Genomic DNA, 17791 nt, shown 5'->3' with positions numbered 1-17791 from the left:
TTCCATTGTTTCCCCATCTATTTGCCATGAAGTGATGGGACTAAATGCCACGATCTTACTTTTCTAAATGTTGAGTTCTAAGCCAACTTTTTCACTCTCCTCTTTCACTTTCATCAAGAGGCTCTTTAGTTCTTCGCTTTCTACCATAAGTGTGGTGTCATCTGCATATCTGAGGTTGTTGATATTTCTTCCAGCAATCTTGATTTAAGCTTGTGCTTATCCAACTCAGAATTTCTCATGATGTACTCTGCATATAAGTTAAATAAACAGGATGACAATATACAGCCTGATGTACACTTTTCCTGATTGGGAACCAGTCTGTTGTTTCATATCCAGCTCTAACTGTTGCTTCTTGACCTGCATACAAATTTCTTAAGAGAGAGATCAGGTGGTCTGATATTCCCATATCTTTAAGAATTTTCTACAGTTTGTTGTGATCTGTGCAGCCAAAGGCTTTGGCATAGTCAATAATGCAGAAGTAGATGTTTTTCTGGAACTCTCTTGATTTTTCCATGATCCAGCGGATGTTGGCAATTTGATCTCTGGTTCTTCTGCCTTTTCTAAGTCCAGCTTGAACATCTGGAAGTTCACAGTTCATATACTGTTGAAGCCTGGCTTGGAGAATTTTGAGCATTACTTTGCTAGCATGTGAGATGAGTGCAATTGTGCGGTAGTTTGAGCATTCCTTGGCATGGCCTTTCTTTGGGATTGGAATGAAAATTGAACTTTCCCAGTCCTGTGGCCACTGGAGAGTTTTCCAAATCTGCTGGCATATTAAGTGCAGCACTTTCACAGCATCATCTTTCAGGATTTGAAATAGGAATTCCATCACCTCCACTAGCTTTGTTCATAGTGATGCTTCCTAAGACCCACTTGACTTTGCATTCCAGGATGTTTGGTTCTATGTGAGTGATGACACCATTGTGGTTATCTGGGTCATGAAGATCATTTTTGTATAGTTCTTCTGTGTATTGTTGCCACCTCTTCTTAATATCTTCTGCTTCTTTTAGGTGCATACCATTATTAATACCTAGCTCTAATAAATTGCATAAAAGCATATCATTGCAATTTAATAAATAATTGTATTTTAGAGCTATAATCACCATTACTTTCCCTATGGACAAAATTAGAACTGAATTCATGAAACCCCAGGGAGGTTTGTACTTCTTATAATTATTTTTGCTTTATTGATCAACCATATGGGTAGAACAGCTACAGTTTCAGTACAGTTTTTTGGGGGGCTCCAAAATCACTGCAGATGGTGATTACAGCCATGAAATTAAAAGACGCTTACTCCTTGGAAGGAAAGTTATGACCAACCGAGATAGCATATAAAAAGCAGAGACATTACTTTACCAACAAAGGTCCGTCTAGTCAAGGCTGTGGTTTTTCCAGTAGTCATGTATGGATGTGAGAGTTGGACTGTGAAGAAAGCTGAGCGCTGAAGAATTGATGCTTTTGAACTGTGGTGTTGGAGAAGACTCTTGAGAGTCCCTTGGACTGCAAGGAGATCCAACCAGTCCATTCTAAAGGAGATCCGTCCTGGGTGTTCTTTGGAAGGACTGATGCTAAAGCTGAAACTCCAGTACTTTGGCCACTGGATGCGAAGAGTTGACTCATTGGAAAAGACTCTGATGCTGGGAGGGATTGGGGGCAGGAGGAGAAGGGGACGACAGAGGATGAGATGGCTGGATGGCATCACCGACTTGACGGACGTGAGTCTGAGTGAACTCCGGGAGTTGGTGATGGACAGGGAGGCCTGGCGTGCTGCGATTCATGGGGTTGCAAAGAGTCGGACATGATTGAGGGACTGAACTGAACTGGACTGAACTGAAACCTAATGTTAAAGTTGTGGTCATAAAGCTGATGTCATACCCATGGTTTGAACGTATTGCTTTCAAGATCATTAATCAAAGGAGTACCTACTATGAGTCATGAAACTGGAAGAGTTATAAAGATAAATAAAATTATTCATCTTAGTCTAACATCAATGGATACAATTAAGTGCATTCAGAAAATAAAAGTCATACAATTTAACATGTTTCATACAATGTTTATGTTATACATTTAGTAAACTGATTTCAGTACTTATTTTGGTTTCTAACTATGTGACAAATATTCTCAAAAACTGAGTATTTACTCTTGAATTTCTAATTTCTTATATACTGTTTATGGGAAATTGCAATACTGATGCCATTTATCGTCGGTGCTAGAGTGCTTATATACTGAATAGCAATCAGAATATGAGATGACATTTGTACTTCCAAGGAGAGTACAGAAGCAGTTTTAAAATGTAAGATGAAAGAATTCTCAGGAGCTAAATTTAGTCCTTCTTTGTATTTTCTCAGCCAGTGCTTTTCCCCAACTCTAGAGTGAGTAGCAAGACATACCCTTTCTGGTCTTAACACTAGTTCTGACTAGGACCGGGAGTAAATTGGGAGTTTTTAGTTCCACCAGGAAGTAGTAGGTGATATCATTTTATAGATACATTCTTGGTAATTTTTTTGCTTGGTAGGCTGGGCATTCTATTGTTGAGGTCACAGGTGGACTTGGGTCATGGACTTGGGTTACCACTGCGTCTTTAGCTCCTCTTTCCTATAGTGTTTTGCTTGTGACCCAACTGGAATTCCAGTCTATGAGGCCAAGGCCCTGGTGTTTCCCACGTGGTGCTGTATCATCCTTCCTGTACCATCAGCTACGTGGTTGGCATCCTTCTCCGAGCATCATCAGAAAATAATCAGTCTTGTCATTTTTGCTCCTGTTAGTTCATGCCACCCTTTGGATTAGACCTTCCTGAGCAGTCATGCCTGTGTGAACCAAGCTGATTTCTTGAAGTGACCTTGAACAAAATATATTAATTTGTTGGGTACTTGGTTACTCCTATACAAAGTTGAGTATTCAGTAGTCCCTAATGTGAAGTTTCCCTCTTCCCCTCTTCAAAGGAAGTCCTAGTATTTTGTGGTGGAAACTGTCTGAGCCTCAGCAATATTTTGCAGAATTTTGGAAGTTCTTTAGTATCAGAATTTGAATCCCCAAACTACCAGCTAGGTCCACCTTCCAGAACATTGTACAGTGTCACTTCCATAAGATTATATTAGAAAGACAAGCACCATCACAGGGTCAAAATTATTTATCAAGAAAAAGTACTTATTAGTCAAAGCCAGTTTTTCCTTGATTATATCAAAATGGTCTTTAGCTAGCCATGAGATATGCTCATATAGAGTTAATTTTTATTAAAAAAAAGATGCATATGAATTCTGATTTTTATTGCTTCTTTGGCAATGGCAATAAAATGTTTCTGTCAGAAAAATTTGATTAAATATACAGTTTCTGCAAATATCACCATTTTGGAACTGGGTTTTATTTTGCACACTGGTGTTATCACAGTAGGGCACACATTTCTTATTCCTTTTCTGTTCCTTTTCAAACAACTTTATGTCTCATAATAAGATTGTTGTTAAGGACTTGGAAGCATGAATTGAAAGCTTTACAAATTATTATTATGCCTTTCACTGAGAAAGGAAAAAAAAAAGTAGAAAGTATGAAAAACCAGGTAACTCTTGCCTTTGAGTTAAAATTTGGGGAGCCTTAGCTTTGTATCTCTGCTCTTGGCTAATTTAAATCATCTATAGTAAGACTGAGTTAGAAAGTGAGCCCTTCTCTGGCACACAGAGGGAGTGATCATGATGATTAACTAGAGGCATTTTCCTTGGATTGTGTTCTTGGCTCCAGCACAGATTTTACTGGATCCCCTTCCTAAGCCACCATCCACTGTGTTATGAACATACATCACTTGCCATAGCCAGGCAGCTGAGAAATGCAGCGTGGTATCCACTCTGCTGAGGAAAAATTTCATTTTCAAATCTCTTATTTTGTATTCTTATGACTTGTGCACAAGAACATTCTGCACCGAGTGGAAGTTAGAGTTTCTCAGTTTCATTATCAGACCTGGGTGATCTATTCTTTTCACCCTCACACAATTATGTTCTACATTCTGAAGATTATTGAGTGTACTGCCAACTGGTCTTTCAAATATATTCTTCAAATCCTGCTCATGCTTGAATAATGTCATCTCTATCTTCAGCATGTGTTCATGGCTGAAATAATGAAAAATATTTGCCTAAAAATGAGTTATATATAATAATTGAATGTTACTTGAAGCAGTACATATGATATAAGCTGGCATTTAAAAAATGTAGTATATTGATATTCACATAAGTGAAATTTTGTGAAGCTAGCTATAATGAAAAAACTAAGATAAGGGCATCTGGTCCCATCACTTCATGGCAAATAGATGGGTAAAATGTGGAAACAGTGACAGATTTTATTTTATTGGGCTCCAGAATCACTGCAGATGGTGACTGCAGCCATGAAATTAAGATGCTTGCTACTTGGAAGAAAAGGTATGACAAACCTAGACAGCGTATTAAAAAGCAGAGACATTACTTTGCAGACAAAGGTACGACTAGTCTAAGCTATGGTTTTTCCAATAGTCATGTACGGATGTGAAAGTTGGAGCATAAAGAAGGCTGAGCACTGAAGACTTGATGTCTTTGAACTGTGGTGCTGGAGAAGACTCTTGAGAGCCCATGGGCAGCAAGATCAAATCAGTCAATCCTAAAGGAAATCAACCCTGAATATTCATTAGGAAGACTGATGATGAAGCTGAAGTTCCAATACTTTGGCCACCTGATGTGAAGAGCAGACTCATTGGAAAAGACCCTGATGCTGGGAAAGATTGAGGGCAGGAGGAGAAGGGGCTGACAGAGAATGTGATGGTTGGATGGCATCACTGAATCAATGAACATGACTTTGAGTAAACTCTGGGAGATAGTGAAGGACAGGGAAGCCTGGCGTGCTGCGGTCCATGGGGTCGAGAAGATTAGCGACTGATCAACAACAGTGGTGTTAGTAAGGATAGGATGAATTATGCAGCAGTAACAAATTAGCTCTGAAATCTGGCTTAAAACACACAATAAAGGTTAGATACAAAAAAAGATTTATGTAATGATTACACAGACTCTTGAGGTTCAGGCAACTCTCCAGGGCAGCTTCTTTCTGTGATGACTCAGGAACCCAGTCTGGTTCTTCCATTTCAACACATAGCCTCCAAGGGTGCTTCTTAAACAGAAGAGAGGCTTTTGAAAGCCATAGTTTGGAGGTGACCTAAATTACTTCCCCTTCAGTTTCATTTCCTAGAACAGGGTTTATCAACCTTGGCCCTATCGGCATTGGGGCTGAATGACCCGTTGTTGTTGTCAGACTGTCTTGTACTTGGGAGGGTGTGCAGCAGCATCCCTGGGCTCTTCATACTAGATGTCAGAGCACCTTCTACAGCTGTGATAACCAAACATGTCTCCAGACATTGCTAAATCCCCCCTGGTGGAGTTGGGCGGAGAGGTGAGGGGGAAAATTACTCTCGATTGAAAACCACTGAACTAGAACTAGTCATTTAGCTCTAACTGCAAGATTGTTGAAAAAAATCGTCTTCTTGTGTTCATAAGAAGGAAAGGAGAATCAGATGTGGATATGCACTGCTGCTGCTGCTGGTGCTAAGTCGCTTCAGTCGTGTTCAACTCTGTGTGACCCCGTAGATGGCAGCCCACCAGGCTCCTCTGTCCATGGGCTTCTCCAGGCAAGAATATTGGAGTGGGTTGCTGTTTTCTTCTCTAGGGGAACTTCCTGGACCAGGGATTGAAAATGTGTTTCTTGCATTGGCAGGCAGATTCTTTACCGCTGAGCCACCTGGGAAGCTCATTTCTGTAATACATTAGCTAATGGAAATAGAGAAATTTCAAAATTTTACTATACTTCGTATGAACATGTTAGTATGTTTTAATTTCAACATGAAACAAATAATATTCCATGTTCAAAGTAAATTTAATGACTCTTAAAAACTAAAATTTTAAAGTATAAAAAGCACTACTTCAATAAAATTTATATATTTAAAAAAAGCAGTGAAAAATGCATTGAAAGAATTATTAAAAGAAGTTGAAATTATAACTTTTGTATTTGATGAGAGACTTAAACATTAGCTATAATGTAAATATGAGTGTTAGAGAGAACAAATTAGTGCTACTCTGAAAACTTGTTTAGCATCTCTGAGCATATGTTTAATGTTGATAATTTCTTCTTTGACATTAAAATAGCCATTTCTAGGATAGACTAGTTAGATGTATACTTGTTCACGCATGTTGGGACCTGGGTAAATTGCTTTGTAAACGTGTTGCTAAGTTGTATGTATTAGTCATGGAACAAGGAATATATATTAGTCACAAAATAATTAGTCAGAATGCTTCCAGTTATTCCAGAAACCTGGTGGAATCATCTTTTGGGAGAGACGAGAGAGAGAGAAAGATTGATATATTAAAAGGAGTTTTTGTTGTACAGTAGCAAAGCTTTATTTCTTGTTCATGTTACATTCTGATTGTGTCTCTGGTACACATACATTCTCCTTCTGGGAACTGGGCTGAAGAAGCACCCCTGAAATAATTGTAGGACCAAGTTATGGTTCTTAATATTTTTGCTTGTATGTATCATATTCCTTTTGCATATATAGCAAGCCAAGTGGCCAAGGCTGATGACAAAGGGTGAGAGAAATATCACCTCCTACAGGGAGACAGAGCAAGTGACACGACCAAGCTAGGGATATAGAGTCCTCTTTCAGAGAGGGCCACATATCATTGTGAACAGTACTAAAATCTCAGTAGATGTTGAGATGGATCATTGAAGATGGGCACACACCTAGAACCAGGGCACCACTGTAACCATCTCTGCTTCTGCCAACTATGGAAAGCAGGATGAAGTAAACAGTAGCCCTGCGTTTACATTCTCCTTGTTAGGAACAAAAAGAAGGACTTCTCTGCAGGAAGTAGTTCTGAGCATCCCTGGTGAGCTGATCTGTTAGAAGAAACTTGTACTTAACAATAACATGACTGATTGACCCTACCCAAATATCCACTCTACATGGTTAAAAGTAGGAGACTGAGATTCTAGCTTGACCATAATCATGTCTTAAGTGGGGAAAGTTTGTTTACCTCAAGGAAGGCAGGAGACAGTATTGATAGAAGTAGCTACAGGCGCAGGGAAGACCAGAAAACATGCCCACCGTGTACAGAAATGAAGTCACTGAAAGGGAGTAGGCCATGATATAAAGAAAAATTAAAAAGGTGAACTTTCCCATCTTCATTTAACTTTTCCCAAGTCCCATAGTTACACAAAAATCTTTGCCACAGTAAAGGGACTGCAGAGAGCACAGAAATGAATTTTGGGAAAAATAATTCCCTCAGTGCTTCTTATAAACCTTTGAATAGAAATCCAGAACAATAAAAGCTTATTGCTCCATTAAAGTTATATTGTTAACTTGGCAAAGAAGATAACTTAAACTTGCTTTACTCTTGTTCCCAATTAGTATTGATTATTTTTTTCAAAAATTCTTTTGATACACTGAAATTCCTTAATGTAGTGAGTTGAAAAATGATCAGTGAACCAACAATTATACATTGTAGCCATTTCTAGACATGTCTGCGATAAAGAGGAGCTCAAATTACAGTCATTGACTTTGAAGTATTTGCAGGTTAAAAGTAGAGATAGACTCATTCACATGAAGAGATAATAGCAAATACCAAATGGATAGAGACAATGAGTTGTTCATAGCCAGGGCTATTAAAATAGTTGGCTGAGATATGTAAGAAAATGAGAACCCTGAGATCTCAGGGGCAAGGCAGACAATTGGGGCAAGTTTAGTACAGCACTCATTGTAGTACAGGCTCCATTCCCAAAGGAACATGTCTGTCCAGGCAGGTAGATGAACTGTAATGTCAAAAGGATTTAGCAACACGTGCTGAAAATTTAAGTTTCCATACTAGGACAGTGGTTCTCAATCCAGGGTAATTTGGCCTCCTCAGGAGGATTTGGCAATGTCAGGAAATTATTTTGGTTGTCACACCAACATGGGAGGTGGTACTGTTGGTATTTAGTAGGTAGACACCACGGATACACACCCTACAGTGCATGGGACAGCCCCTCACGACAAAGAATGTGTCGTGCATTGTGCTAAGTCGCTTCAGTCTTGTTCAACTCTTTGTGACCCCATGGACTGTAGCCCACCAGGCTCCTCTGTCCATGGGATTCTTCAGGCAAGAAGACTGGAGTGGGTAGCCGTTCCCTTCTCCAGGAGATCTTCCTAACCCAGGGATCAAGCCCAGGTCTCCTACATTGCAGACGTTGCAGACATTGGTGTCTGAGCCACCAGGGAAGCCCAAAACAATGATACAGCTCAAATTGTCAATAGCGTTAAGTTTGAGAAACCTTGCATTGGAAAGTTCAGTGGAAATGAGGTAGATTTGGAAAGGGTGAAATGTCAATAAAAGAATCAGTATATATTAGAGTCATTGCAAACAATGAACCCATGAGAGTGTGTGCCTGGTAGAGTAGAGCCCATAAAAAGTTTGTTCTGAAATTTTTCCATTTTCATTCCTTACATTTCAATTTGGGACCAAAATTGGCAATTTTTTCTTAACTGAGGGAATACTAACAATGCTATAACAATTGGAAGGAAACTTAGAGGTAATTTAGATCTCGAGTCAAGAAAACTCATATATCTTCAATACCCAGACTAGTAATCAAATATCTGACTTAGGTCAGGTGTAAAATTAAAAGGAGGCTCTGTGAGCTGAGAGGACCCAAAAGAAACAACATCTTAGTAGCAATGAGCATACCTACCACCCAGATCTAGGTTTTTAATACCTTTCTCTAAGAAAAGGAACCAAGGCTCCTGGAGAAATGGATGATTCTAGGACTGGGGAAGAAAATGTAAAACAGGAATCTTGAGCATCTTATAGTATCAGAAAGTAAGAAAGAGCTTGAAAAAAGGTTCAGACCCATGTTGGTAGGAGTGTGTCAAAGAATAGAATCCAACTGAAAAAGCTTCAGAAAGCAAACGCTAGGACAGTCCACAAAGTATAAAATAAACATCCATGAGTTCATATTGGAATAAGTGATGGAATAAATATTAAAAGGAGAAAAGACACAAATCTCCCATACAGAAAAAAATCCAAGTAATTGGTAGAGATATTGCACATGAAGGGGCAAGAGCATAACTCCCCACTCCTTAAATGTGGGTTGCATATAGTTACTTCCTTCTAAAGTATATAGTGCGGAAAGGAAGAAAAAGTACCTTTATAGTGGATAACCTAACAAACACTACTTCAGCCAGGTGATCAGATCAATATCAGCAGTCATAAATCATGTTGACAGCAGGTACTGTTGATATGATGTCATGAGAATGGTGCTTTACTTCTGTGGTCTTCTTCCCCCAAACTTACAACTCCAGTCTATTTATGAGAAAAACATCAAACAAATTTCTATAGATTAGCATCCTACAAAATACCCTGCCAGAATTCCTCAAACCTGTCATGGTCATCATATGCAAAAATGTTACAGCCCAGAGGAGCCCCAGGAGACATGATGACTAAATGAAATGTAGTATCATGGATGGGATCCCAGAACAGAAGAAGTCTTACTGAGTCTAAACTTGTACTGCTCACAGCACAACAAGCCAATACACTGAGGGATGAGTTGTTGGGGGCAGGGGGTAGTGACTTTATTTGGAAAAACAGAAGACCAAGAAGATGGTGAAGTAGTGTCCCAAAGAACTGTCTTACCTGAGTTAGAATTAAGGCTTTTTTATACTAAAAGGGGAGGGGGTGTGGCTGACTGTTGCAAATTTGTTCTTGCACCTGATTCTTGCATCTATGTTTGGTCACAATGTACCATAAACCTCCAGCAAGACAAATGTTATTTTCCATTCTGCAGCTTTTTGCTGCTGCTGCTGCTAAGTCATTTCAGTCATGTCTGACTCTGCCATCCCTGGGATTCTCCAGGCAAGAACACTAGACAGCAGCCCACCAGGCTCTGTTTCCATCCCTGGGATTTTCCAGGCAAGAGTACTGAGTGGCTTGCCATTGCCTTCTCCGCTGCAGCTTTTTATCTCTATATAAATGGAAAAGTATTATACTTTTAAAGGTCATGGCCTTGAGAATGGGCTATTCTGTATATTTCAGGCTATATATATATATATATATATATATATATATATATTAACAAAAGGTTCAGAGCCAGCATGATTAAGTACAGGCCACAGAACACAAAGATTAGACCTAAAGGAATAGATCCAATCTATTCCTGGTATCTGGTCAATTTTTCAGTAAATACAAGACTATTCAAAAATGATGTCTATGAATTTAGAAAAGATATTCTTTTCTTTTTAAAAATTTATTATTTTTATTGAGAGATAATTGCTTTACAGAATTTTGCTGTTTTCTGATGAAGGAGTAGGGCTATGATATACTAGAAAGTGAATGTTCTGCCTATCTGGCATTTTGAAGGCTGACAAAAAACAATGGATTTGGCTTGCCATGAAACCTGTCCATAGGTGTCAAATTTGTTACCCCTAATCTAGTCAGGCTCCTTCAATAATAGGCTCAGAGTCCCATCATCAGTGAAAGGTTTACCAAAATCACACAACTATCAATTGCAGAGTCCCAGAAGTCCACTTCCTTCCCTTCTGGGCAGTGTTCTTTCCTCTCTAAGCCGGTGCTGTTGAGGTGACGCTGTATCAGTGAAAGTGGCGGACATAGTGACCAGACAGTTCATCTTTGCTCTGGATTTTAGATGTGTGTGAACAGACCAACACTGAAACCTGTTGCAAGAGAAAAGCAAAATTCAGGAAACAAAATTCTAAATGGGGAACACATGTATACCCGTGGTGGATTCATTTTGATATATGGCAAAACCAATATGTTATTGTTAAGTTAAAATAAATAAATAAATAAAATGGAAAAAAAATCTAAACATATCTATGAGAAGGGCAATTTTATCCTTTGTCAAACTTTTTAAAAAAAACAAAGAATAAAAAAAAACAAAGATAAATAATTCTTTATCTTGTCATGAAGTTCACAGTAGCTAAAATTGATGAACAAAGAATAGTAAACTTGTGGGTCTTTATTTTCTACAATGGCAATGAGGATAGAATAAAAAAAATCTGGGGATTTAGAAAAAATCTGTTAATTGTTTGAATGTTATACAATGAGATATTTAAGTAGGAGTCAAAACACAGCTAATTCCTAACTTGGCCAAGCTATAATTTTCATGACTATGGATATGACAGAATCTAATGATAAAGCTGGGAGAAGGCAATGGCACCCCACTCCAGTACTGTTGCCTGGAAAATCCCATGGATGGAGGAGCCTGGTAGGCTGCAGTCCATGGGGTCGCTAAGAGTCAGACACGACTGAGCGACTTCACTTTCACTTTCCACTTTCATGCATTGGAGAAGGAAATGGCAACCCACTCCAGCGTTCTTGCCTGAAGAATCCCATGGACGGAGAAGCCTGGTGGGCTGCAGTCTGTGGGGTCACAGAGTCAGACACGACTGAAGCGACTTAGCAGCAGCAGCAATGATAAAGCTAGGAAAATGTTGCTGTGGTTGAATACTTTGATGTTATTAATGCACTTTAGATGAATTGATATTCTTGTAAATGAGAAATGAGCATAGCATATGAACATAAAATAGGTTTTACAGAAATGTTATTAATCTTTTAACATGAGAGTATTCTACATTAATCACCAGTTTGGAAATTGACTATTTTTATTTTGAAAAATTGGCTATAATTTTAAAGACCTCTAAAAGCCAACTATTGATTTTAAAAAAGGCATACTTAGTAGAAAGAAAATGTGTTTTTCTTTCACCATCAAATCAAACCCTTGGAGTTTGACTGATTGGTCCAAGTTCCCATCTTCTTTCTGTGGTATATTAAAACTTGGCAATAGTTCTGAGAATTTGCTATGGATTATCTCATTTAATTTTTAATATCAATACAACCCTCAGAAGCAGAATTACAGTTTTATGACTTCAAAGATGTGAACATGGAAGATGACAGCTAGTAAGTGGCAAAATTGGGACTTCTGTACTTATCGTCTATGTTCTACTGACATACTTTAGCTGTTAATAAAAATGAAAAACTGATCATATCATATCTACTTAAAACCCTGCAAGGCTTCCCATTTCTTTTAGAAGCAAGACTCAGGAAAGTCTTTCCCTATAAATTCTTGCTACTCATCACCACCCCCTAGAGAAGATCAGGTGGCCTTGTTATATGTTTACATACAACAAATATCTCTAAAATAATTATCTTGTAATTTTTATTTTACAGTGCTTATCACAAGTCTAATTGTATATTTGATTATTTATTCAATAGCTTTTATCATATAGTCAGTAAACTCTTTCAGGACAGAGACCATATACTTCATCACTATTTCCCCAGTACTCGGAACAGTCCCAAGGACATAACCTATGATGGAGAACATTTATTGAAGGACTAAATGGAAAAGAACAGTCTATTTAAACAGGACAGCATAAGATTTAAAGACAGTTCCTTAGACTACTTGCCTTACTCTATAATCCATGTGGAGGACTTACTAATATAGTAAGACTTTTTTTACTATCATAATAAATGTGTTTGGGAATATCAGATTGTTGTAATCATTGCCCTTACTATTGTCTAAACTGTTTTTAGTTGTTTACCTTTTTGTTATGGAAGTTTTCAAATATATATATGTGTACATACACATATATTTTCATATATATGAATATATATATATATATATATATAACTTTGCAGACAATGGTCCATATAGTCAAAGTTAGGGTTTTTCCAGTAGTCATGTCCGGATGTGGATGTTGGTCCATAAAGATTAATGAGTGCCACAGAATTGATGCTTTAGAATTGTGGTGCTAGAGAATCCTCTTGAGAGTCCCTTGGACCGCATGGAGATCAAACTAGTCAATCCTAAAGGAAATCAACCCTGAATATTCAGTGTAAGGACTGTTGCTGAAGCTGAAACTCCAATGTTTTGGCCCCTGCTATGAAGAGCTGACTCTTGGAAAAGACCCTGATGCTGGGAAAGATTGAAGGCAAAAGGTGAAGGGTGCAGCAGAGGATGAGATGGTTAGTTAGCATCGCCAACTCAATGGGCATAAATTGGAGCAAACTCTGGGAGGACAGAGGAGCCTACTGTGCTGCAGTCCATGGGGTCACAAAGAGTCGGACACAACTTAGCGACTGAACAACAACATATGTATTCAAATATATACATATACTTTCAAATATATATGTATATATATTTGAAAATTTCCATAATTTCCATAAAAATTCCATTAAAATAACTTTTTATTATGCAACTTTTCAAATATATACATACACATTTAGTATACACACACACATATATGTTTTATTATGGGAATTTGAAAATTCCCATAATAAAAAGGTATATATATATATGTGTATTTATATATGTATACGCACATATATACATATATATCTACACAAAGAGAAAGGAGTAAAATAAACCCTATATGCTAATTATATAGTTTCAGCACTTATTATAATAATATTTGGCCATTCTTATTTCATCAATATTCCCATCCATTCCCACTTCTAAACTGTTTGAAAGCAATTCCCAGACTGATAAGTCTTATTGTAAATATTTCAGTATTTTTCTCTATAAGGAAAGGATTTTTAAATCTAATACATGTATAATACCATTATAAACATTTGATATTTCTTTGATATCATCAAATCTGTTTTCAGTGTTCACATTTGCTCAACTGTCTTATAGAAATTAAAAATTATTTTCCCTTTATTTTAATTGGGTCCTAAATAAGATGTGTACAGTGCCAATGGCCGGTATCTCTTTTATAATATGGATTTCCTTTCTGTCTTCTTTATTTTCTTATTACCTAGAGTCAAATAAATCATCCTCACTTGAGAAGGAGTTTAACCAATGATATTTACCCAAAGGCAATTCTATGCCTGTATCCACCTGAAGAATTATTGGTTCTATAAAATATTAATAACTGGTGTCCCTAGTTGTCACTTGCAGCATTTTAAATTAGAATCAGATAATATGATCCTTGTCAAATTCCATAAGGCACTTGTAGCCAGGATGGAAGGAGCAAGAATTTTGTGAAGAAAATAAGTTTTCCCTCTGGTAAGCTGGGTAAAATTTTTCAACCAGCTTATTGTTTTGGCTATTCCATGGTTGACAGGAAAGGCTAAAGAAAAATGTGGATTACCTAAAGGATAATCATCACTGTCTTTTAGAGTGTCACAGTTGATAGGATTTTTAATGTTTTCTCTACTATTGACTGAAGCAGAATATGAATGGGTGATGGAATAACATACAAAATGCAGGAATAAAGCCATCTAGTCCAAGAAGCTCACCAATGTGCAATATATAATCATGACTGTTTGCTCCTCTGCAGACAGAATGAAGAGTGTAATGATTGGGAGAAGGCAGAATAAGACAAATATTTTCAAGAATATTTTTAAATGAATTCACATTATAGTGATTTTGGATTTTGTGTACTCGCTTTGTCTAGATGGCTGACATCTCCCATTTTTCACAATCTGCGTATGGCTTGGTTTGTGCTAATAAATTCCCTTATCACATCTATCCATTTGTCATGTACAGGATTGTTTATCCTTAGAATTTTTGAGGGTTCCATTTACTTATCCTTGTTCCATAATGCACTGCTTTTCATAAACAGAGAAGCTACTACTGACTCATTACAAGTAGCTTTTCCAGTTGCAGTAAAGAGAGGATGCTTAAATTAAAAGCTGTTATATCCATGAGAGCTATTTAGGGTTCCAGCTATGACTTTAAAACAAAGCAAAGGGGTCTATCCTATATAAATATCTGGTACTGAACAATGAGTACCGAGTTCTAGTCAGTTCATTCATTTGTGCTTAGTTATCATCCATTATGTTCTAGGTCAGTGGTTCTTTGACTTGACTGCCAATTACATTTACTTGTTAATCTTAAAACAAGGTGAAATAGTAATGCATGATTTTCTTGCTCCAGAGAGTCTGGTTTAATTGTCCTGGATTGGACCCGGGCTCCAGAATCACTACAGATGGTGACTGCAGCCATGAAATTAAAAGACGCTTACTCCTTGGAAGGAAAGTTATGACCTAGAACCTAGATAGCATATTCAAAAGCAGAGACATTACTTTGCCAACAAAGGTTCATCTAGTCAAGGCTATGGTTTTTCTGTGGTCATGGTATGGATGTGAAAGTTGGACTGTGAAGAAGGCTGAGCGCCAAAGAATTGATGCTTTTGAACTGTGATGCTGGAGAAGACTCTTGAGAGTCCCTTAGACTGCAAGGAGATCCAACCAGTCCGTTCTGAAGGAGATCAGCCCTGGGATTTCTTTGGAAGGAATGATGCTAACGCTGAAACTCCAGTACTTTGGCCACCTCATGCGAAGAGTTGACTCATGGGAAAAGACTCTGATGCTGGGAGGGATTGGGAGCAGGAGGAGAAGGGGACGACAGAGGATGAGATGGCTGGATGGCATCACTGACTCGATGGATGTGAGTCTGAGTGAACTCTGGGAGTTGGTGATGGACAGGGAGGCCTGGCGTGCTGTGATTCATGGGGTTGCAAAGAGTCGGACACGACTGAGTGACGGATCTGATCTGATCTGATCTACCTGTTTAAAAGCTCCCTGTGTTTCCAATGTAGAGCAAGTTTGAGCAGCATTCTTCTAGATTCCAGATACAGGGCAAACCAGGAAGATGATAAGGAAACATGTTCTGGAGTGAAAAAGGAGGACCATAAACAAATGGCTTAGACAAATTCACGACCATAAACAGATTCATTAATGCTCAATTCAACAAAAAGGTAGAAATACAGGGAAAGTGTAGAGAGGTACCAAGGGGGAGTTACTTCAGATCAAGTAGTCAAGGGAAAACTTTTTGGGGTCATGTGAGAATTGAATAGAAAGTTGAATGAGTTTATAATGCTCAAGAGGAGTGGAGAAGGAAAGTTAATTCTTTAAAGATGAGTCAAAATATGTCAATGTCCATTTTAGTGTTAAGAGCTTTATTTTTTCCCAGAAAGTTAAGACTCAGGACTCAACGTTTGAATAGTTTTAATTTTTTTTTTTTTGACATTTACCTTATACCAGGCACTGTGCTTGGCACTGGGGGTACAAAGATGAATAAGGCACAAGAAAATTTTAATATACTGCCTCACGAACATATGTGATGTAACATGGACTGTACTGACATAGAGGTAATTTCAGGAGGGAGCTTGTGACCCACCAGTGGGTTTCAGGTTCCCTTTAACATATTTAAGGGACTACTCTCTCAGCCTGTTTTCTGCTTAGCATTTCTTACCTTAATTTTGACTTTTGCCTTCATAGTTTAGAAAGCTGGCTTTAAATGAAAAAGCTACCTTTTGTTAAGCAATTGCACTGATCTTCGGATAGAATTGATCAGTTGAGTAATTTAGCATAAGACCATTTGCTTCTCTGCTAGGGACAATAGTGATTCAAAATGAATTAAGTGTAGTTAATTACTTGGATAAATTTAAGGAAAAGCCGGTAAAACAGAAAAGAACATAGTCAATCACAATGCAAAATTATAAGTGCTATACTAAGGTGTGCAAACAGTGTGTGGTTGAGTGGAGGAGCGGATGAGGAACTTACACTGATAATAAACCTTGCTGCTGAGATCCAGGTACCTCAGGGGGCTAGTGCTGACTCTATTCGTATTTACTCTACAAGACTGGTGTGACCAAAATAAAGTGGGTTTTGATAGAACCTCACCATCAAGGTGATGAATTAGGTCATTAGTCCATTATTTAAGAACATCTTGGGAGACAGTTAAAGGAATGTTTATCCTTCCATAATCAGTGTATTCATTCTGACTTTCTTTTTCAGTGGTTTTTTTTTTTCTTTTTGCTCTACTTTACTTTCACTTCAGAAGCAATTCTAGGTGATTTTTAATGGCCCATTAACACCCCAAGGTAACATTTTGTGATTGGCTTTTACCAAAACCATGAATAGGACTTAACAGAGAAATAAGTACAGATGAAAACAGAAGCTGAATAATAATAGTAATTTCACAACACTTTTCCACCTGGTAACTTAAAGCATCTTGTGAAATACAAATAAGGATGCTGAGAATTCCCAGTGGGAAGGTGACAAAAATCATACCTTCCCTTTACAGAGGGAGTTTTCCCTGAGAATCTCTGTGGAAGAGAAAAGTGAGGTGATATAATTGTTTTATAGTGCCTCTAAAAATATCCTTAAAGAAAGAGTCTCCTTGTGCTTAACCAAATTTTCTACACAGTAACTGTTGGTTATGGATACTTTCATTACTTATAACAGTAGTAAGCCTTCAGTAAGCATCAACCTTCAGTTATTATCAACATCATTCAGCCTTTGGTTCAGTGGTAAATCTCTAGACTGGATCTCAACTGTGAATACCAAAAGGTTTCCTTGTTTTACATAGAGTTATTCTACATTTTCTATTTGATCCCATTCTTCTATAAATTGACTTTACCCTACTCAACTGTAAGATTGATGTGGGCAGGGAACTCTATCCTAACACACAGGTTGGTCTTAAGAACATGGTATTGTTTACACCTTAATTGAGGTGTCATTGAGATACAGGAGCTATGTATTAAGGAGTACAGCTTGATATTTTAATATATGTATTCACTGTGAAATGACCACTACAACCAAGCTGTTACCGTAACCTCACGTAGTTACTGTTTCCTTCCTCCTTTCCTCCCACTTTCCCTCGTGCCTCCCTCCCTCCATTTCTCTGTCTCTCTGTCTCACTCTCTCTTTCTTTTTGTGCTGAAGAAACTTAAAACCTACCCTTTTAGAAAATATCAAGAATGCCAGATGGTTGGAGCCATCAAATTTTCTGTGAT

General features: G+C 37.8%; 1 long non-coding RNA gene across 1 annotated transcript in view; it reads right to left on the bottom strand.

The window, feature by feature from the left end:
- Nucleotides 1-1373: 1373 nt before the first annotated feature.
- LOC138987345 (uncharacterized) overlaps nucleotides 1374-17791 on the bottom strand; it is a 79343-nt gene continuing 62925 nt past the window's right edge. Inside the window, exons 4-6 of the long non-coding RNA XR_011463870.1 lie at nucleotides 10515-10702; nucleotides 9179-9335; nucleotides 1374-5774 (exon numbers count right to left, since the gene is read on the bottom strand). This is a non-coding gene — a long non-coding RNA (uncharacterized lncRNA). The remainder of the gene's footprint in view (nucleotides 5775-9178; nucleotides 9336-10514; nucleotides 10703-17791) is intronic.

Source organism: Bos mutus, chromosome 1 (assembly GCF_027580195.1).
Source record: "Bos mutus isolate GX-2022 chromosome 1, NWIPB_WYAK_1.1, whole genome shotgun sequence".
NCBI lineage: Eukaryota > Metazoa > Chordata > Mammalia > Artiodactyla > Bovidae > Bos > Bos mutus.
This window is presented reverse-complemented; position numbering and strand designations above follow the sequence as displayed.